The 23,880-nt window shown below is 45.7% G+C and overlaps 3 non-coding genes across 3 annotated transcripts; all 3 read left to right on the plus strand.

Moving 5' to 3' along the window:
- The first annotated feature begins 8,450 nt into the window (after nt 1–8,450).
- On the plus strand, nt 8,451–8,533 carry TRNAL-CAG (transfer RNA leucine (anticodon CAG)). The gene has a single exon. It is a non-coding gene; the product is annotated as a tRNA-Leu (tRNA).
- Nucleotides 8,534–12,089: 3,556 nt separating this feature from the next.
- On the plus strand, nt 12,090–12,172 carry TRNAL-CAG (transfer RNA leucine (anticodon CAG)). The gene has a single exon. It is a non-coding gene; the product is annotated as a tRNA-Leu (tRNA).
- An 8,416-nt stretch (nt 12,173–20,588) lies between these two features.
- TRNAL-CAG (transfer RNA leucine (anticodon CAG)) lies at nt 20,589–20,672 on the plus strand. The gene has a single exon. It is a non-coding gene; the product is annotated as a tRNA-Leu (tRNA).
- The last annotated feature ends 3,208 nt before the right edge of the window (nt 20,673–23,880 follow it).

Below are 23,880 nucleotides of genomic sequence, written 5' to 3' on the forward strand. Positions count from 1 at the left end.
CAGTCTCCCTTGGAGACGTGGGTTCATACCCCTCTTCTGACAAGTGTCTTTGCAAGGTGGATACATTTTTTGACTTTTTTTTCCAAGCACCCTTATCAAAAACAATGTCAACAGTTTCTGTAAATTATCGATAAGATCTATTGTCCGTTGGTTGCACTAATTGCCTGAAGTTGGCTAAATCGCAGTAAATCGGTAAAGCAGGAAATCACAGCATCTTCAACAAATCGTGATAGAGGGGCCGAGATAAAGGTTTCGACCCTACATATCAAAAGCACAGCTGTCCATAGTTCAGCAGGTTCACAGTGCAGAAGGTTCAGTGGCACCAGGGTCCCCTGCGTCCCAATCACAGCTGGTTTTTAACTTCTGTATTCTGGGCATGGGAGGGGTGTGTTGCATCGTGCACACACAGTGCCTGTTTCGCAAATACGTTTTAATAAATACACAGAGAATAATATAGAGTCATTGGCCACGAGGAACACCTTCCCTGACCTTTTATTCTCTCCGGTTCCACGTCACCGCGCCTACCATCCAACTCCAAAACTCGGGGGAGACTAACACTCCCTACCTCCCTTGGTGTGCATCATAGGCGTGCCCATGACGAACACAACATTTCTCCTTAACCAATACAAAACAAACATAGCTGCTCCAAAAAAAGATACTATACTAATCCAGTATACAAGAATAGTACACAACAAGAAATGCCACATTCAGTCAATCCACTCCGAATCCTTGCAGCCGCGTTGAGCATGGCGGTCGAGGACTCAAACTGTACCGTTCAAGTCCTTGTCTCAGAGGCACTGAGTTGATTGGTATGGAGCCAGGCACCTCCTGATCTGAATCTTGAACTGGCTCCAAATTCTGCATGTCCACACCCCCTGTAGTAGATGATTGAGAATTAGTAGCAGTCACCACCGGCCATGTGCACTGGCTCAAAATTCAGCATGTCCACACCCCATGTAGTAGATGATTGAGAATTAGTAGCAATCACCACCGGATCCACTGTCAGGATGATCCATCCTCTCTCCTTCATCAGCTTCAGATCCCACTGTTTCCCTGAGCAGGAAGGTCTGGAATTGAAAATACAGAGGACATTAAACAACATTCACTCAGTACATGGCACTCATTTTGGTTTATAAGCTGGAAATTGAGCCATCAGTGCAGTGTCAAGAGTGTCAGGATGGCCAAGTGGTCTAAGGCGCTGCGTTCAGGTTGCAGTTTCCTTTCGAGGTGTGGGTTCGAATCCCACTTCTGACGAGTGTCTTTTGCGAGGTGGATACATTTTTGGACTTTTTTTTTCCAAGCACCCGTATCAAAAACAATGTCAACAGTTTCTGTAAATTATCGATAAGATCTATTGTCCGTTGCTTGCACTAATTTCCTGAAGTTGGCTAAATCGCAGTAAATCGGTAAAGCGGGAAATCACAGCATCTTCAACAAATCGTGATAGAGGGGCAGAGATAAAGGTTTCGACCCTACATATCAAGAGCTCAGCTGTCAATAGTTCAGCAGGATCACAGTGCAGAAGGTTCAGTGGCACCAGGGTCCCCTGCGTCCCAATCACAGCTGGTTTTTAACTTCTGTATTCAGGGCATGGGAGGGGTGTGTTGCATCGTGCACACACGGTGCCTGTTTCGCAGATAAGGTTTAATAAATGCACAGAGAATAATATAGAGTCATTGGCCACGAGGAACACCTTCCCTGACCTTTTATTCTCTCCGGTTCCACGTCACCGCGCCTACCATCCAACTCCAAAACTCGGGGGAGACTAGCACTCCCTACCTCCCTTGGTGTGCATCATAGGCGTGCCCATGACAAACACAACATTTCTCCTTAACCAATACAAAACAAACATAGCTGCTCAAAAAAAAGATACTATACTAATCCAGTATAAAAGAATAGTACACAACAAGAAATGCCACATTCAGTCAATCCACCCCGAATCCTTGCAGCCGCGTTGAGCATGGCGGTCGAGGACTCAAACTGTACCGTTCAAGTCCTTGTCTCAGAGGCACTGAGTTGATTGGTATGGAGCCAGGCACCTCCTGATCTGAATCTTGAACTGGCTCCAAATTCTGCATGTCCACACCCCCTGTAGTAGATGATTGAGAATTAGTAGCAGTCACCACCGGCCATGTGCACTGGCTCAAAATTCAGCATGTCCACACCCCATGTAGTAGATGATTGAGAATTAGTAGCAATCACCACCGGATCCACTGTCAGGATGATCCATCTTCTCTCCTTCATCAGCTTCAGATCCCACTGTTTCCCTGAGCAGGAAGGTCTGGAATTGAAAATACAGAGGACATTAAACAACATTCACTCAGTACATGGCACTCATTTTGGTTTATAAGCTGGAAATTGAGCCATCAGTGCAGTGCCAAGAGTGTCAGGATGGCCAAGTGGTCTAAGGCTCTGCGTTCAGGTCACAGTCTTCTTTTGAGGTGTGGGTTCGAATCCCACTTCTGACGAGTGTCTTTTGCGAGGTGGATACATTTTTGGACTTTTTTTTTCCAAGCACCCGTATCAAAAACAATGTCAACAGTTTCTGTAAATTATCGATAAGATCTATTGTCCGTTGCTTGCACTAATTTCCTGAAGTTGGCTAAATCGCAGTAAATCGGTAAAGCGGGAAATCACAGCATCTTCAACAAATCGTGATAGAGGGGCAGAGATAAAGGTTTCGACCCTACATATCAAGAGCGCAGCTGTCAATAGTTCAGCAGGATCACAGTGCAGAAGGTTCAGTGGCACCAGGGTCCCCTGCGTCCCAATCACAGCTGGTTTTTAACTTCTGTATTCAGGGCATGGGAGGGGTGTGTTGCATCGTGCACACACGGTGCCTGTTTCGCAGATAAGTTTTAATAAATACACAGAGAATAATATAGAGTCATTGGCCACGAGGAACACCTTCCCTGACCTTTTATTCTCTACGGTTCCACGTCACCGCGCCTACCATCCAACTCCAAAACTCGGGGGAGACTAGCACTCCCTACCTCCCTTGGTGTGCATCATAGGCGTGCCCATGACAAACACAACATTTCTCCTTAACCAATACAAAACAAACATAGCTGCTCAAAAAAAAGATACTATACTAATCCAGTATAAAAGAATAGTACACAACAAGAAATGCCACATTCAGTCAATCCACCCCGAATCCTTGCAGCCGCGTTGAGCATGGCGGTCGAGGACTCAAACTGTACCGTTCAAGTCCTTGTCTCAGAGGCACTGAGTTGATTGGTATGGAGCCAGGCACCTCCTGATCTGAATCTTGAACTGGCTCCAAATTCTGCATGTCCACACCCCCTGTAGTAGATGATTGAGAATTAGTAGCAGTCACCACCGGCCATGTGCACTGGCTCAAAATTCAGCATGTCCACACCCCATGTAGTAGATGATTGAGAATTAGTAGCAATCACCACCGGATCCACTGTCAGGATGATCCATCTTCTCTCCTTCATCAGCTTCAGATCCCACTGTTTCCCTGAGCAGGAAGGTCTGGAATTGAAAATACAGAGGACATTAAACAACATTCACTCAGTACATGGCACTCATTTTGGTTTATAAGCTGGAAATTGAGCCATCAGTGCAGTGCCAAGAGTGTCAGGATGGCCAAGTGGTCTAAGGCTCTGCGTTCAGGTCACAGTCTTCTTTTGAGGTGTGGGTTCGAATCCCACTTCTGACGAGTGTCTTTTGCGAGGTGGATACATTTTTGGACTTTTTTTTTCCAAGCACCCGTATCAAAAACAATGTCAACAGTTTCTGTAAATTATCGATAAGATCTATTGTCCGTTGCTTGCACTAATTTCCTGAAGTTGGCTAAATCGCAGTAAATCGGTAAAGCGGGAAATCACAGCATCTTCAACAAATCGTGATAGAGGGGCAGAGATAAAGGTTTCGACCCTACATATCAAGAGCGCAGCTGTCAATAGTTCAGCAGGATCACAGTGCAGAAGGTTCAGTGGCACCAGGGTCGCCTGCGTCCCAATCACAGCTGGTTTTTAACTTCTGTATTCTGGGCATGGGAAGGGTGTGTTGCATCGTGCACACACAGTGCCTGTTTCGCAAATAAGTTTTAATAAATACACAGAGAATAATATAGAGTCATTGGCCACGAGGAACACCTTCCCTGACCTTTTATTCTCTCCGGTTCCACGTCACCGCGCCTACCATCCAACTCCAAAACTCGGGGGAGACTAACACTCCCTACCTCCCTTGGTGTGCATCATAGGCGTGCCCATGACGAACACAACATTTCTCCTTAACCAATACAAAACAAACATAGCTGCTAAAAAAAAAGATACTATACTAAACCAGTATACAAGAATAGTACACAACAAGAAATGCCACATTCAGTCAATACACCCCAAATCCTTGCAGCCGCGTTGAGCATGGCGGTCGAGGACTCAAACTGTACCGTTCAAGTCCTTGTCTCAGAGGCACTGAGTTGATTGGTATGGAGCCAGGCACCTCCTGATCTGAATCTTGAACTGGCTCCAAATTCTGCATGTCCACACCCCCTGTAGTAGATGATTGAGAATTAGTAGCAGTCACCACCGGCCATGTGCACTGGCTCAAAATTCAGCATGTCCACACCCCATGTAGTAGATGATTGAGAATTAGTAGCAGTCACCACCGGATCCACTGTCAGGATGATCCATCCTCTCCTTCATCAGCTTCAGATCCCACTGTTTCCCTGAGCAGGAAGGTCTGGAACTGAAAATACAGAGGACATTAAATAACATTCACTCAGTACATGGCACTCATTTTGGTTTATACGCTCGAAATTGAGCCATGAGTGAAGTGTGAAGAGTGTCAGGATGGCCGAGTGGTCTAAGGCGCTGCGTTCAGGTTGCAGCCTCCCTTGGAGGTGTGGGTTCAAATCCCACTTCTGGCAAGTGTATTTTGCGAGGTGGATACATTTTTGGACTTTTTTTTCCCAAGCACCGTATCAAAAACAATGTCAACTGTTTCTGTAAATTATCGATAAGATCTATTTTCCGTTGCTTGCACTAATTGCCTGAAGTTGGCTAAATCGCAGTAAATCGGTAAAGCAGGAAATCACAGCATCTTCAACAAATCGTGATAGAGGGGCCGAGATAAAGGTTTCGACCCTACATATCAAAAGCGCAGCTGTCAATAGTTCAGCAGGTTCACAGTGCAGAAGGTTCAGTGGCACCAGGGTCCCCTGCGTCCCAATCAGACCTGGTTTTTAACTTCTGTATTCAGGGGATGGGAGGGGTGGGGGTGTTGCATCGTGCACACACAGTGCCTGTTTTGCAGAGAAGTTTTAATAAATACACAAAGAATAATATGGAGTCTTTGGCCACGAGGAACACCTTCCCCTACCTTTTATTCTCTCCGATTCCACATCACCGCACCTACCATCCAACTCCAAAACTCGGGGGAGACTAACACTCCCTACCTCCCTTGGTGTGCATCATGGGCGTGCCCATGACGAACACAACATTTCTCCTTAACCAATACAAAACAAACATAGCTGCTCAAAAAAAAGATACTTTACTAATCTAGTATACAAAAATAGTACACAACAATAAATACCACATTCAGTCAATCCACCCCGAATCCTTGCAGCCGCGTTGAGCATGGCGGTCGAGGACTCAAACTGTACCGTTCAAGTCCTTGTCTCAGAGGCACTGAGTTGATTGGTATGGAGCCAGGCACCTCCTGATCTGAATCTTGAACTGGCTCCAAATTCTGCATGTCCCCCCCCCCTGTAGTAGATGTTTGAGAATTAGTAGCAGTCACCACCGGCCATATGCACTGGCTCAAAATTCTGCAAGTCCACACCCCATGTAGTAGATGATTGAGAATTAGTAGCAGCCACCACAGGGTCCACTGTCAGGATGATCCATCCTCTCTCCTTCATCAGCTTCAGATCCCACTGTTTCCCTGAGCAGGAAGGTCTGGAATTGAAAATACAGAGGACATTAAATAACATTCACTCAGTACATGGCACTCATTTTGGTTTATAAGCTGAAAATTGAGCCATCAGTCTGGTGTCAAGAGTGTCAGGATGGCCGGGTGGTCTAAGGTGCTGCATTCAGGTCACAGTCTCCCTTGGAGACGTGGGTTGAAACCCATCTTCTGACAAGTGTCTTTGTGAGGTGGATACATTTTTGGACTTTTTTTTCCAAGCACCCTTATCAAAAACAATGTCAACAGTTTCTGTAAATTATCGATAAGATCTATTGTCCGTTGCTTGCAGTAATTGCCTGAAGTTGGCTAAATCGCAGTAAATCGGTAAAGCAGAAAATCACAGCATCTTCAACAAATCGTGATAGAGGGGCCGAGATAAAGGTTTCGACCCTACATATCAAAACCACAGCTGTCCATAGTTCAGCAGGTTCACAGTGCAGAAGGTTCAGTGGCACCAGGGTCCCCTGCGTCCCAATCACAGCTGGTTTTTAACTTCTGTATTCTGGGCATGGGAGGGGTGTGTTGCATCGTGTACACACAGTGCCTGTTTCGCAAATAAGTTTTAATAAATACACAGAGAATAATATAGAGTCATTGGCCACGAGGAACACCTTCCCTGACCTTTTATTCTCTCCGGTTCCACGTCACCGCGCCTACCATCCAACTCCAAAACTCGGGGGAGACTAACACTCCCTACCTCCCTTGGTGTGCATCATAGGCGTGCCCATGAAAAACACAACATTTCTCCTTAACCAATACAAAACAAACATAGCTGCTAAAAGAAAAGATACTATACTAAACCAGTATACAAGAATAGTACACAACAAGAAATGCCACATTCAGTCAATCCACCCCAAATCCTTGCAGCCGCGTTGAGCATGGCGGTCGAGGACTCAAACTGTACCGTTCAAGTCCTTGTCTCAGAGGCACTGAGTTGATTGGTATGGAGCCAGGCACCTCCTGATCTGAATCTTGAACTGGCTTCAAATTCTGCATGTCCACACCCCCTGTAGTAGATGATTGAGAATTAGTAGCAGTCACCACCGGCCATATGCACTGGCTCAAAATTCTGCAAGTCCACACCCCATGTAGTAGATGATTGAGAATTAGTAGCAGTCACCACAGGGTCCACTGTCAGGATGATCCATCCTCTCTCCTTCATCAGCTTCAGATCCCACTGTTTCCCTGAGCAGGAAGGTCTGGAATTGAAAATACAGAGGACATTAAATAACATTCACTCAGTACATGGCACTCATTTTGGTTTATAAGCTGGAAATTGAGCCATTAGTCTGGTGTCAAGAGTGTCAGGATGGCCGGGTGGTCTAAGGTGCTGCATTCAGGTCACAGTCTCCCTTGGAGACGTGGGTTCAAACCCCTCTTCTGATAAGTGTCTTTGCGAGGTGGATACATTTTTGGACTTTTTTTTCCAAGCACCCTTATCAAAAACAATGTCAACAGTTTCTGTAAATTATCGATAAGATCTATTGTCCGTTGGTTGCACTAATTGCCTGAAGTTGGCTAAATCGCAGTAAATCGGTAAAGCAGGAAATCACAGCATCTTCAACAAATCGTGATAGAGGGGCCGAGATAAAGGTTTCGACCCTACATATCAAAAGCACAGCTGTCCATAGTTCAGCAGGTTCACAGTGCAGAAGGTTCAGTGGCACCAGGGTCGCCTGCGTCCCAATCACAGCTGGTTTTTAACTTCTGTATTCTGGGCATGGGAGGGGTGTGTTGCATCGTGCACACACAGTGCCTGTTTCGCAAATAAGTTTTAATAAATACACAGAGAATAATATAGAGTCATTGGCCACGAGGAACACCTTCCCTGACCTTTTATTCTCTCTGGTTCCACGTCACCGCGGCTACCATCCAACTCCAAAACTCGGGGGAGACTAACACTCCCTACCTCCCTTGGTGTGTATCATAGGCGTGCCCATGACGAACACAACATTTCTCCTTAACCAATACAAAACAAACATAGCTGCTAAAAAAAAAGATACTATACTAAACCAGTATACAAGAATAGTACACAACAAGAAATGCCACATTCAGTCAATACACCCCGAATCCTTGCAGCCGCGTTGAGCATGGCGGTCGAGGACTCAAACTGTACCGTTCAAGTCCTTGTCTCAGAGGCACTGAGTTGATTGGTATGGAGCCAGGCACCTCCTGATCTGAATCTTGAACTGGCTCCAAATTCTGCATGTCCACACCCCCTGTAGTAGATGATTGAGAATTAGTAGCAGTCACCACCGGCCATGTGCACTGGCTCAAAATTCAGCATGTCCACACCCCATGTAGTAGATGATTGAGAATTAGTAGCAGTCACCACCGGATCCACTGTCAGGATGATCCATCCTCTCCTTCATCAGCTTCAGATCCCACTGTTTCCCTGAGCAGGAAGGTCTGGAATTGAAAATACAGAGGACATTAAATAACATTCACTCAGTACATGGCACTCATTTTGGTTTATACGCTCGAAATTGAGCCATGAGTGAAGTGTGAAGAGTGTCAGGATGGCCGAGTGGTCTAAGGCGCTGCGTTCAGGTCGCAGCCTCCCTTGGAGGTGTGGGTTCAAATCCCACTTCTGGCAAGTGTATTTTGCGAGGTGGATACATTTTTGGACTTTTTTTTCCCAAGCACCGTATCAAAAACAATGTCAACAGTTTCTGTAAATTATCGATAAGATCTATTTTCCGTTGCTTGCACTAATTGCCTGAAGTTGGCTAAATCGCAGTAAATCGGTAAAGCAGGAAATCACAGCATCTTCAACAAATCGTGATAGAGGGGCCGAGATAAAGGTTTCGACCCTACATATCAAAAGCGCAGCTGTCAATAGTTCAGCAGGTTCACAGTGCAGAAGGTTCAGTGGCACCAGGGTCCCCTGCGTCCCAATCAGACCTGGTTTTTAACTTCTGTATTCAGGGGATGGGAGGGGTGGGGGTGTTGCGTCGTGCACACACAGTGCCTGTTTTGCAGAGAAGTTTTAATAAATACACAAAGAATAATATGGAGTCTTTGGCCACGAGGAACACCTTCCCCTACCTTTTATTCTCTCCGATTCCACATCACCGCACCTACCATCCAACTCCAAAACTCGGGGGAGACTAACACTCCCTACCTCCCTTGGTGTGCATCATGGGCCTGCCCATGACGAACACAACATTTCTCCTTAACCAATACAAAACAAACATAGCTGCTCAAAAAAAAGATACTATACTAATCTAGTATACAAAAATAGTACACAACAATAAATACCACATTCAGTCAATCCACCCCGAATCCTTGCAGCCGCGTTGAGCATGGCGGTCGAGGACTCAAACTGTACCGTTCAAGTCCTTGTCTCAGAGGCACTGAGTTGATTGGTATGGAGCCAGGCACCTCCTGATCTGAATCTTGAACTGGCTCCAAATTCTGCATGTCCCCCCCCCCTGTAGTAGATGTTTGAGAATTAGTAGCAGTCACCACCGGCCATATGCACTGGCTCAAAATTCTGCAAGTCCACACCCCATGTAGTAGATGATTGAGAATTAGTAGCAGCCACCACAGGGTCCACTGTCAGGATGATCCATCCTCTCTCCTTCATCAGCTTCAGATCCCACTGTTTCCCTGAGCAGGAAGGTCTGGAATTGAAAATACAGAGGACATTAAATAACATTCACTCAGTACATGGCACTCATTTTGGTTTATAAGCTGAAAATTGAGCCATCAGTCTGGTGTCAAGAGTGTCAGGATGGCCGGGTGGTCTAAGGTGCTGCATTCAGGTCACAGTCTCCCTTGGAGACGTGGGTTGAAACCCATCTTCTGACAAGTGTCTTTGTGAGGTGGATACATTTTTGGACTTTTTTTTCCAAGCACCCTTATCAAAAACAATGTCAACAGTTTCTGTAAATTATCGATAAGATCTATTGTCCGTTGCTTGCAGTAATTGCCTGAAGTTGGCTAAATCGCAGTAAATCGGTAAAGCAGAAAATCACAGCATCTTCAACAAATCGTGATAGAGGGGCCGAGATAAAGGTTTCGACCCTACATATCAAAACCACAGCTGTCCATAGTTCAGCAGGTTCACAGTGCAGAAGGTTCAGTGGCACCAGGGTCCCCTGCGTCCCAATCACAGCTGGTTTTTAACTTCTGTATTCTGGGCATGGGAGGGGTGTGTTGCATCGTGCACACACAGTGCCTGTTTCGCAAATAAGTTTTAATAAATACACAGAGAATAATATAGAGTCATTGGCCACGAGGAACACCTTCCCTGACCTTTTATTCTCTCCGGTTCCACGTCACCGCGCCTACCATCCAACTCCAAAACTCGGGGGAGACTAACACTCCCTACCTCCCTTGGTGTGCATCATAGGCGTGCCCATGAAAAACACAACATTTCTCCTTAACCAATACAAAACAAACATAGCTGCTAAAAAAAAAGATACTATACTAAACCAGTATACAAGAATAGTACACAACAAGAAATGCCACATTCAGTCAATCCACCCCAAATCCTTGCAGCCGCGTTGAGCATGGCGGTCGAGGACTCAAACTGTACCGTTCAAGTCCTTGTCTCAGAGGCACTGAGTTGATTGGTATGGAGCCAGGCACCTCCTGATCTGAATCTTGAACTGGCTTCAAATTCTGCATGTCCACACCCCCTGTAGTAGATGATTGAGAATTAGTAGCAGTCACCACCGGCCATATGCACTGGCTCAAAATTCTGCAAGTCCACACCCCATGTAGTAGATGATTGAGAATTAGTAGCAGTCACCACAGGGTCCACTGTCAGGATGATCCATCCTCTCTCCTTCATCAGCTTCAGATCCCACTGTTTCCCTGAGCAGGAAGGTCTGGAATTGAAAATACAGAGGACATTAAATAACATTCACTCAGTACATGGCACTCATTTTGGTTTATAAGCTGGAAATTGAGCCATTAGTCTGGTGTCAAGAGTGTCAGGATGGCCGGGTGGTCTAAGGTGCTGCATTCAGGTCACAGTCTCCCTTGGAGACGTGGGTTCAAACCCCTCTTCTGATAAGTGTCTTTGCGAGGTGGATACATTTTTGGACTTTTTTTTCCAAGCACCCTTATCAAAAACAATGTCAACAGTTTCTGTAAATTATCGATAAGATCTATTGTCCGTTGGTTGCACTAATTGCCTGAAGTTGGCTAAATCGCAGTAAATCGGTAAAGCAGGAAATCACAGCATCTTCAACAAATCGTGATAGAGGGGCCGAGATAAAGGTTTCGACCCTACATATCAAAAGCACAGCTGTCCATAGTTCAGCAGGTTCACAGTGCAGAAGGTTCAGTGGCACCAGGGTCGCCTGCGTCCCAATCACAGCTGGTTTTTAACTTCTGTATTCTGGGCATGGGAGGGGTGTGTTGCATCGTGCACACACAGTGCCTGTTTCGCAAATAAGTTTTAATAAATACACAGAGAATAATATAGAGTCATTGGCCACGAGGAACACCTTCCCTGACCTTTTATTCTCTCTGGTTCCACGTCACCGCGGCTACCATCCAACTCCAAAACTCGGGGGAGACTAACACTCCCTACCTCCCTTGGTGTGTATCATAGGCGTGCCCATGACGAACACAACATTTCTCCTTAACCAATACAAAACAAACATAGCTGCTAAAAAAAAAGATACTATACTAAACCAGTATACAAGAATAGTACACAACAAGAAATGCCACATTCAGTCAATACACCCCGAATCCTTGCAGCCGCGTTGAGCATGGCGGTCGAGGACTCAAACTGTACCGTTCAAGTCCTTGTCTCAGAGGCACTGAGTTGATTGGTATGGAGCCAGGCACCTCCTGATCTGAATCTTGAACTGGCTCCAAATTCTGCATGTCCACACCCCCTGTAGTAGATGATTGAGAATTAGTAGCAGTCACCACCGGCCATGTGCACTGGCTCAAAATTCAGCATGTCCACACCCCATGTAGTAGATGATTGAGAATTAGTAGCAGTCACCACCGGATCCACTGTCAGGATGATCCATCCTCTCCTTCATCAGCTTCAGATCCCACTGTTTCCCTGAGCAGGAAGGTCTGGAATTGAAAATACAGAGGACATTAAATAACATTCACTCAGTACATGGCACTCATTTTGGTTTATACGCTCGAAATTGAGCCATGAGTGAAGTGTGAAGAGTGTCAGGATGGCCGAGTGGTCTAAGGCGCTGCGTTCAGGTCGCAGCCTCCCTTGGAGGTGTGGGTTCAAATCCCACTTCTGGCAAGTGTATTTTGCGAGGTGGATACATTTTTGGACTTTTTTTTCCCAAGCACCGTATCAAAAACAATGTCAACAGTTTCTGTAAATTATCGATAAGATCTATTTTCCGTTGCTTGCACTAATTGCCTGAAGTTGGCTAAATCGCAGTAAATCGGTAAAGCAGGAAATCACAGCATCTTCAACAAATCGTGATAGAGGGGCCGAGATAAAGGTTTCGACCCTACATATCAAAAGCGCAGCTGTCAATAGTTCAGCAGGTTCACAGTGCAGAAGGTTCAGTGGCACCAGGGTCCCCTGCGTCCCAATCAGACCTGGTTTTTAACTTCTGTATTCAGGGGATGGGAGGGGTGGGGGTGTTGCGTCGTGCACACACAGTGCCTGTTTTGCAGAGAAGTTTTAATAAATACACAAAGAATAATATGGAGTCTTTGGCCACGAGGAACACCTTCCCCTACCTTTTATTCTCTCCGATTCCACATCACCGCACCTACCATCCAACTCCAAAACTCGGGGGAGACTAACACTCCCTACCTCCCTTGGTGTGCATCATGGGCCTGCCCATGACGAACACAACATTTCTCCTTAACCAATACAAAACAAACATAGCTGCTCAAAAAAAAGATACTATACTAATCTAGTATACAAAAATAGTACACAACAATAAATACCACATTCAGTCAATCCACCCCGAATCCTTGCAGCCGCGTTGAGCATGGCGGTCGAGGACTCAAACTGTACCGTTCAAGTCCTTGTCTCAGAGGCACTGAGTTGATTGGTATGGAGCCAGGCACCTCCTGATCTGAATCTTGAACTGGCTCCAAATTCTGCATGTCCACACCCCCTGTAGTAGATGTTTGAGAATTAGTAGCAGTCACCACTGGCCATATGCACTGGCTCAAAATTCTGCAAGTCCACACCCCATGTAGTAGATGATTGAGAATTAGTAGCAGCCACCACAGGGTCCACTGTCAGGATGATCCATCCTCTCTCCTTCATCAGCTTCAGATCCCACTGTTTCCCTGAGCAGGAAGGTCTGGAATTGAAAATACAGAGGACATTAAATAACATTCACTCAGTACATGGCACTCATTTTGGTTTATAAGCTGAAAATTGATCCATCAGTCTGGTGTCAAGAGTGTCAGGATGGCCGGGTGGTCTAAGGTGCTGCATTCAGGTCACAGTCTCCCTTGGAGACGTGGGTTGAAACCCATCTTCTGACAAGTGTCTTTGTGAGGTGGATACATTTTTGGACTTTTTTTTCCAAGCACCCTTATCAAAAACAATGTCAACAGTTTCTGTAAATTATCGATAAGATCTATTGTCCGTTGCTTGCACTAATTGCCTGAAGTTGGCTAAATCGCAGTAAATCGGTAAAGCAGGAAATCACAGCATCTTCAACAAATCGTGATAGAGGGGCCGAGATAAAGGTTTCGACCCTACATATCAAAAGCACAGCTGTCCATAGTTCAGCAGGTTCACAATGCAGAAGGTTCAGTGGCACCAGGGTCCCCTGCATCCCAATCACAGCTGGTTTTTAACTTCTGTATTCAGGGCATGGGAGGGGTGTGTTGCATCGTGCACACACAGTGCCTGTTTCGCAAATAAGTTTTAATAAATACACAGAGAATAATATAGAGTCATTGGCCACAAGGAACACCTTCCCTGACCTTTTATTCTCTCCGGTTCCACGTCACCACGCCTACCATCCAACTCCAAAACTCGGGGGAGACTAACACTCCCTACCTCCCTTGGTGTGCATCATATGCGTGCCCATGACGAACACAACATTTCTCCTTAACCAATACAAAACAAACATAGCTGCTAAAAAAAAAGATACTATACTAAACCAGTATACAAGAATAGTACACAACAAGAAATGCCACATTCAGTCAATCCACCCCGAATCCTTGCAGCCGCGTTGAGCATGGCGGTCGAGGACTCAAACTGTACCGTTCAAGTCCTTGTCTCAGAGGCACTGAGTTGATTGGTATGGAGCCAGGCACCTCCTGATCTGAATCTTGAACTGGCTTCAAATTCTGCATGTCCACACCCCCTGTAGTAGATGATTGAGAATTAGTAGCAGTCACCACCGGCCATATGCACTGGCTCAAAATTCTGCAAGTCCACACCCCATGTAGTAGATGATTGAGAATTAGTAGCAGTCACCACAGGGTCCACTGTCAGGATGATCCATCCTCTCTCCTTCATCAGCTTCAGATCCCACAGTTTCCCTGAGCAGGAAGGTCTGGAATTGAAAATACAGAGGACATTAAATAACATTCACTCAGTACATGGCACTCATTTTGGTTTATAAGCTGGAAATTGAGCCATAAGTCTGGTGTCAAGAGTGTCAGGATGGCCGGGTGGTCTAAGGTGCTGCATTCAAGTCACAGTCTCCCTTGGAGACGTGGGTTCAAACCCCTCTTCTAACAAGTGTCTTTACGAGGTGGATACATTTTTGGACTTTTTTTTCCAAGCACCCTTATCAAAAACAATGTCAACAGTTTCTGTAAATTATCGATAAGATCTATTGTCCGTTGCTTGCACTAATTGCCTGAAGTTGGCTAAATCGCAGTAAATCGGTAAAGCAGGAAATCACAGCATCTTCAACAAATCGTGATAGAGGGTCAGAGATAAAGGTTTCGACCCTACATATCAAAAGCACAGCCGTCAATAGTTCAGCAAGTTCACAGTGCAGAAGGTTCAGTGGCACCAGGGTCCCCTGCATCCCAATCACAGCTGGTTTTTAACTTCTGTATTCTGGGCATGGGAGGGGTGTGTTGCATCGTGCACACACAGTGCCTGTTTCGCAAATAAGTTTTAATAAATACACAGAGAATAATATAGAGTCATTGGCCACGAGGAAAACCTTCCCTGACCTTTTATTCTCTCCGGTTCCACGTCACCGCGCCTACCATCCAACTCCAAAACTCGGGGGAGACTAACACTCCCTACCTCCCTTGGTGTGCATCATAGGCGTGCCCATGACGAACACAACATTTCTCCTTAACCAATACAAAACAAACATAGCTGCTAAAAAAAAAGATACTATACTAATCCAGTATACAAGAATAGTACACAACAAGAAATGCCACATTCAGTCAATCCACCCCGAATCCTTGCAGCCGCGTTGAGCATGGCGGTCGAGGACTCAAACTGTACCGTTCAAGTCCTTGTCTCAGAGGCACTGAGTTGATTGGTATGGAGCCAGGCACCTCCTGATCTGAATCTTGAACTGGCTCCAAATTCTTCATGTCCACACCCGTTGTAGTAGATGATTGAGAATTAGTAGCAGTCACCACCGGCCAAGTGCACTGGCTCAAAATTCAGCATGTCCACACCCCATGTAGTCGATGATTGAGAATTAGTAGCAGTCACCACCGGATTCACGGTCAGGATGATCCATCCTCTCTCCTTCATCAGCTTCAGATCCCACTGTTTCCCTGAGCAGGAAGGTCTGGAATTGAAAATACAGAGGACATTAAACAACATTCACTCTGTACATGGCACTCATTTTGGTTTATACGCTCGAAATTGAGCCATGAGGGAGGTGTGAAGAGTGTCAGGATGGCCGAGTGGTCTAAGGTGCTGCGTGCAGGTCGCAGCCTCCCTAGGAGGTGTGGGTTCAAATCCCACTTCTGACAAGTGTATTTTGCGAGGTGGATACATTTTTGGAATTTTTTTCCCAAGCACTGTATCAAAAACAATGTCAACAGTTTCTGTAAATTATCGATAAGATCTATTGTCCGTTGCTTGCACTAATTTCCTGAAGTTGGCTAAATCGCAGTAAATCGGTAAAGCGGGAAATCACAGCATCTTCAACAAATCGTGATAGAGGGGCAGAGATAAAGGTTTCGACCCTACATATCAAGAGCGCAGCTGTCAATAGTTCAGCAGGTTCACAGTGCAGAAGGTTCAGTGGCACCAGGGTCCCCTGCGTCCCAATCACAGTTGGTTTTTAACTTCTGTATTCAGGGCATGGGAGGGGTGTGTTGCATCGTGCACACACGTTGCCTGTTTCGCAGATAAGTTTCAATAAATACACAGAGAATAATATAGAGTCATTGGCCACGAGGAACACCTTCCCTGACCTTTTATTCTCTCCGGTTCCACGTCACCGCGCCTACCATCCAACTCCAAAACTCAGGGGAGACTAACACTCCCTACCTCCTTTGGTGTGCATCATAGGCGTGCCCATTACGAACACAACATTTCTCCTTAACCAATACAAAACAAACATAGCAGCTCAAAAAAAAGATACTATACTAATCCAGTATACAAGAATAGTACACAACAAGAAATGCCACATTCAGTCAATCCACCCTGAATCCTTGCAGCCGCGTTGAGCATGGCGGTCGAGGACTCAAACTCTACCGTTCAAGTCCTTGTCTCAGAGGCACTGAGTTGATTGGTATGGAGCCAGGCACCTCTTGATCTGAATCTTGAACTGGCTCCAAATTCTTCATGTCCACACCCCTTGTAGTAGATGATTGAGAATTAGTAGCAGTCACCACCGGCCATGTGCACTGGCTCAAAATTCAGCATGTCCACACCCCATGTAGTCGATGATTGAGAATTAGTAGCAGTCACCACCGGATCCACTGTCAGGATGATCCATCCTCTCTCCTTCATCAGCTTCAGATCCCACTGTTTCCCTGAGCAGGAAGGTCTGGAATTGAAAATACAGAGGACATTAAACAACATTCACTCAGTACATGGCACTCCTTTTGGTTTATAAGCTGGAAATTGAGCCATCAGTGCAGTGTCAAGAGTGTCAGGATGGCCGAGTGGTCTAAGGCGCTGCGTTCATGGTCGCTGTCTCCTTTGGAGACGTGGGTTCGAATCCCACTTCTGACAAGTGTCTTTTGCGAGGTGGATACATTTTTGGTCTTTTTTTTCCCAAGCACCGTATCAAAAACAATGTCAACAGTTTCTGTAAATTATCGATAAGATCTATTTTCCGTTGCTTGCACTAATTGCCTGAAGTTGGCTAAATCGCAGTAAATCGGTAAAGCAGGAAATCACAGCATCTTCAACAAATCGTGATAGAGGGGCCGAGATAAAAGTTTCGACCCTACATATCAAAAGCGCAGCTGTCAATAGTTCAGCAGGTTCACAGTGCAGAAGGTTCAGTGGCACCAGGGTCCCCTGCGTCCCAATCACAGCTGGTTTTTAACTTCTGTATTCAGGGGATGGGAGGGGTGGGGGTGTTGCGTCGTGCACACACAGTGCCTGTTTTGCAGAGAAGTTTTAATAAATACACAAAGAATAATATGGAGTCTTTAGCCACGAGGAACACCTTCCCCTACCTTTTATTCTCTCCGATTCCACATCACCGCACCTACCATCCAACTCCAAAACTCGGGGGAGACTAACACTCCCTACCTCCCTTGGTGTGCATCATGGGCGTGCCCATGACGAACACAACATTTCTCCTTAACCAATACAAAACAAACATAGCTGCTCAAAAAAAAGATACTATACTAATCCAGTATACAAGAATAGTACACAACAATAAATACCACATTCAGTCAATCCACCCCGAATCCTTGCAGCCGCGTTGAGCATGGCGGTCGAGGACTCAAACTGTACCGTTCAAGTCCTTGTCTCAGAGGCACTGAGTTGCTTGGTATGGAGCCAGGCACCTCCTGATCTGAATCTTGAACTGGCTCCAAATTCTGCATGTCCACACCCCCTGTAGTAGATGATTGAGAATTAGTAGCAGTCACCACCGGCCATATGCACTGGCTCAAAATTCTGCAAGTCCACACCCCATGTAGTAGATGATTGAGAATTAGTAGCAGTCACCACAGGGTCCACTGTCAGGATGATCCATCCTCTCTCCTTCATCAGCTTCAGATCCCACTGTTTCCCTGAGCAGGAAGGTCTGGAATTGAAAATACAGAGGACATTAAATAACATTCACTCAGTACATGGCACTCATTTTGGTTTATAAGCTGGAAATTGAGCCATCAGTCTGGTGTCAAGAGTGTCAGGATGGCCGGGTGGTCCAAGGTGCTCCATTCAGGTCACAGTCTCCCTTGGAGATGTGGGTTCAAACCCCTCTTCTGACAAGTGTCTTTTGCGAGCTGGATACATTTTTGGACTTTTTTTTTCCAAGCACCCTTATCAAAAACAATGTCAACAGTTTCTGTAAATTATCGATAAGATCTATTGTCCGTTGCTTGCACTAATTGCCTGAAGTTGGCTACATCGCAGTAAATCGGTAAAGCAGGAAATCACAGCATCTTCAACAAATCGTGATAGAGGGGCCGAGATAAAGGTTTCGACCCTACATATCAAAAGCACAGCTGTCAATAGTTCAGCAGGTTCACAGTGCAGAAGGTTCAGTGGCACCAGGGTCCCCTGCGTCCCAATCACAGCTGGTTTTTAACTTCTGTATTCAGGGCACGGGAGGGGTGTGTTGCATCGTGCACACACAGTGCCTGTTTCGCAAATAAGTTTTAATAAATACACAGAGAATAATATAGAGTCATTGGCCACGAGGAACACCTTCCATGACCTTTTATTCTCTCCGGTTCCACGTCACCGCGCCTACCATCCAACTCCAAAACTCGGGGGAGACTAACACTCCCTACCTCCCTTGGTGTGCATCATAGGCGTGCCCATGACTAACACAACATTTCTCCTTAACCAATACAAAACAAACATAGCTGCTCAAAAAAAAGATACTATACTAAACCAGTATACAAGAATAGTACACAACAAGAAATGCCACATTCAGTCAATCCACCCTGAATCCTTGCAGCCGCGTTGAGCATGGCAGTCGAGGACTCAATCTGTACCGTTCAAGTCCTTGTCTCAGAGACACTGAGTTGATTGGTATGGAGCCAGGCACCTCCTGATCTGAATCTTGAACTGGCTCCAAATTCTGCATGTCCACACCCCCTGTAGTAGATGATTGAGAATTAGTAGCAGTCACCACCGGCCATGTGCACTGGCTCAAAATTCAGCATGTCCACACCCCATGTAGTAGATGATTGAGAATTAGTAGCAGTCACCACCGGATCCACTGTCAGGATGATCCATCCTCTCTCCTTCATCAGCTTCAGATCCCACTGTTTCCCTGAGCAGGAAGGTCTGGAATTGAAAATACAGAGGACATTAAACAACATTCACTCAGTACATGGCACTCATTTTGGTTTATAAGCTGGAAATTGAGCCATCAGTGCAGTGTCACGAGTTTCAGGATGGCCGAGTGGTCTAAGGCACTGCGTTCAGGTTGCAGTCTCATTTGGAGGCGTGGGTTCGAATCCCACTTCTGACAAGTGTCTTTTGCGAGGTGGATACATTTTTTGACTTTTTTTTTCCAAGCACCCGTATCAAAAACAATGTCAACAGTTTCTGTAAATTATCGATAAGATCTATTGTCCGTTGCTTGCACTAATTTCCTGAAGTTGGCTAAATCGCAGTAAATCGGTAAAGCGGGAAATCACAGCATCTTCAACAAATCGTGATAGAGGAGCAGAGATAAAGGTTTTGACCCTACATATCAAGAGCGCAGCTGTCAATAGTTCAGCAGGTTCACAGTGCAGAAGGTTCAGTGGCACCAGGGTCCCCTGCGTCCCAATCACAGTTGGTTTTTAACTTCTGTATTCAGGGCATGGGAGGGGTGTGTTGCATCGTGCACACACGGTGCCTGTTTCGCAGATAAGTTTTAATAAATACACAGAGAATAATATAGAGTCATTGGCCACGAGGAACAACTTCCCTGACCTTTTATTCTCTCCGGTTCCACGTCACCGCGCCTACCATCCAACTCCAAAACTCAGGGGAGACTAACACTCCCTACCTCCCTTGGTGTGCATCATAGGCGTGCCCATTACGAACACAACATTTCTCCTTAACCAATACAAAACAAACATAGCTGCTCAAAAAAAAGATACTATACTAATCCAGTATACAAGAATAGTACACAACAAGAAATGCCACATTCAGTCAATCCACCCCGAATCCTTGCAGCCGCGTTGAGCATGGCGGTCGAGGACTCAAACTGTACCGTTCAAGTCCTTGTCTCAGAGGCACTGAGTTGATTGGTATGGAGCCAGGCACCTCTTGATCTGAATCTTGAACTGGCTCCAAATTCTTCATGTCCACACCCGTTGTAGTAGATGATTGAGAATTAGTAGCAGTCACCACCGGCCATGTGCACTGGCTCAAAATTCAGCATGTCCACACCCCATGTAGTCGATGATTGAGAATTAGTAGCAGTCACCACCGGATCCACTGTCAGGATGATCCATCCTCTCTCCTTCATCAGCTTCAGATCCCACTGTTTCCCTGAGCAGGAAGGTCTGGAATTGAAAATACAGAGGACATTAAACAACATTCACTCAGTACATGGCACTCCTTTTGGTTTATAAGCTGGAAATTGAGCCATCAGTGCAGTGTCAAGAGTGTCAGGATGGCCGAGTGGTCTAAGGCTGCTGCGTTCAGGTCGCAGTCTCCTTTGGAGGCGTGGGTTCGAATCCCACTTCTGACAAGTGTCTTTTGCGAGGTGGATACATTTTTGGTCTTTTTTTTCCCAAGCACCGTATCAAAAACAATGTCAACAGTTTCTGTAAATTATCGATAAGATCTATTTTCCGTTGCTTGCACTAATTGCCTGAAGTTGGCTAAATCGCAGTAAATCGGTAAAGCAGGAAATCACAGCATCTTCAACAAATCGTGATAGAGGGGCCGAGATAAAAGTTTCGACCCTACATATCAAAAGCGCAGCTGTCAATAGTTCAGCAGGTTCACAGTGCAGAAGGTTCAGTGGCACCAGGGTCCCCTGCGTCCCAATCACAGCTGGTTTTTAACTTCTGTATTCAGGGGATGGGAGGGGTGGAGGTGTTGCGTCGTGCACACACAGTGCCTGTTTTGCAGAGAAGTTTTAATAAATACACAAAGAATAATATGGAGTCTTTAGCCACGAGGAACACCTTCCCCTACCTTTTATTCTCTCCGATTCCACATCACCGCACCTACCATCCAACTCCAAAACTCGGGGGAGACTAACACTCCCTACCTCCCTTGGTGTGCATCATGGGCGTGCCCATGACGAACACAACATTTCTCCTTAACCAATACAAAACAAACATAGCTGCTCAAAAAAAAGATACTATACTAATCCAGTATACAAGAATAGTACACAACAATAAATACCACATTCAGTCAATCCACCCCGAATCCTTGCAGCCGCGTTGAGCATGGCGGTCGAGGACTCAAACTGTACCGTTCAAGTCCTTGTCTCAGAGGCACTGAGTTGCTTGGTATGGAGCCAGGCACCTCCTGATCTGAATCTTGAACTGGCTCCAAATTCTGCATGTCCACACCCCCTGTAGTAGATGATTGAGAATTAGTAGCAGTCACCACCGGCCATATGCACTGGCTCAAAATTCTGCAAGTCCACACCCCATGTAGTAGATGATTGAGAATTAGTAGCAGTCACCACAGGGTCCACTGTCAGGATGATCCATCCTCTCTCCTTCATCAGCTTCAGATCCCACTGTTTCCCTGAGCAGGAAGGTCTGGAATTGAAAATACAGAGGACATTAAATAACATTCACTCAGTACATGGCACTCATTTTGGTTTATAAGCTGGAAATTGAGCCATCAGTCTGGTGTCAAGAGTGTCAGGATGGCCGGGTGGTCCAAGGTGCTCCATTCAGATCACAGTCTCCCTTGGAGATGTGGGTTCAAACCCCTCTTCTGACAAGTGTCTTTTGCGAGCTGGATACATTTTTGGACTTTTTTTTTCCAAGCACCCTTATCAAAAACAATGTCAACAGTTTCTGTAAATTATCGATAAGATCTATTGTCCGTTGCTTGCACTAATTGCCTGAAGTTGGCTACATCGCAGTAAATCGGTAAAGCAGGAAATCACAGCATCTTCAACAAATCGTGATAGAGGGGCCGAGATAAAGGTTTCGACCCTACATATCAAAAGCACAGCTGTCAATAGTTCAGCAGGTTCACAGTGCAGAAGGTTCAGTGGCACCAGGGTCCCCTGCGTCCCAATCACAGCTGGTTTTTAACTTCTGTATTCAGGGCACGGGAGGGGTGTGTTGCATCGTGCACACACAGTGCCTGTTTCGCAAATAAGTTTTAATAAATACACAGAGAATAATATAGAGTCATTGGCCACGAGGAACACCTTCCATGACCTTTTATTCTCTCCGGTTCCACGTCACCGCGCCTACCATCCAACTCCAAAACTTGGGGGAGACTAACACTCCCTACGTCCCTTGGTGTGCATCATAGGCGTGCCCATGACGAACACAACATTTCTCCTTAACCAATACAAAACAAACATAGCTGCTCAAAAAAAAGATACTATACTAAACCAGTATACAAGAATAGTACACAACAAGAAATGCCACATTCAGTCAATCCACCCTGAATCCTTGCAGCCGCGTTGAGCATGGCAGTCGAGGACTCAATCTGTACCGTTCAAGTCCTTGTCTCAGAGACACTGAGTTAATTGGTATGGAGCCAGGCACCTCCTGATCTGAATCTTGAACTGGCTCCAAATTCTGCATGTCCACACCCCCTGTAGTAGATGATTGAGAATTAGTAGCAGTCACCACCGGCCATGTGCACTGGCTCAAAATTCAGCATGTCCACACCCCATGTAGTAGATGATTGAGAATTAGTAGCAGTCACCACCGGATCCACTGTCAGGATGATCCATCCTCTCTCCTTCATCAGCTTCAGATCCCACTGTTTCCCTGAGCAGGAAGGTCTGGAATTGAAAATACAGAGGACATTAAACAACATTCACTCAGTACATGGCACTCATTTTGGTTTATAAGCTGGAAATTGAGCCATCAGTGCAGTGTCACGAGTGTCAGGATGGCCGAGTGGTCTAAGGCACTGCGTTCAGGTTGCAGTCTCATTTGGAGGCGTGGGTTCGAATCCCACTTCTGACAAGTGTCTTTTGCGAGGTGGATACATTTTTTGACTTTTTTTTTCCAAGCACCCGTATCAAAAACAATGTCAACAGTTTCTGTAAATTATCGATAAGATCTATTGTCAGTTGCTTGCACTAATTTCCTGAAGTTGGCTAAATCGCAGTAAATCGGTAAAGCGGGAAATCACAGCATCTTCAACAAATCGTGATAGAGGAGCAGAGATAAAGGTTTTGACCCTACATATCAAGAGCGCAGCTGTCAATAGTTCAGCAGGTTCACAGTGCAGAAGGTTCAGTGGCACCAGGGTCCCCTGCGTCCCAATCACAGCTGGTTTTTAACTTCTGTATTCAGGGCACGGGAGGGGTGTGTTGCATCGTGCACACAGTGCCTGTTTCGCAAATAAGTTTTAATAAATACACAGAGAATAATATAGAGTCATTGGCCACGAGGAACACCTTCCATGACCTTTTATTCTCTCCGGTTCCACGTCACCGCGCCTACCATCCAACTCCAAAACTTGGGGGAGACTAACACTCCCTACCTCCCTTGGTGTGCATCATAGGCGTGCCCATGACGAACACAACATTTCTCCTTAACCAATACAAAACAAACATAGCTGCTCAAAAAAAAGATACTATACTAAACCAGTATACAAGAATAGTACACAACAAGAAATGCCACATTCAGTCAATCCACCCTGAATCCTTGCAGCCGCGTTGAGCATGGCAGTCGAGGACTCAATCTGTACCGTTCAAGTCCTTGTCTCAGAGACACTGAGTTAATTGGTATGGAGCC

This window comes from Pleurodeles waltl, unplaced genomic scaffold, assembly GCF_031143425.1.
Source record: "Pleurodeles waltl isolate 20211129_DDA unplaced genomic scaffold, aPleWal1.hap1.20221129 scaffold_39, whole genome shotgun sequence".
Lineage (NCBI taxonomy): Eukaryota > Metazoa > Chordata > Amphibia > Caudata > Salamandridae > Pleurodeles > Pleurodeles waltl.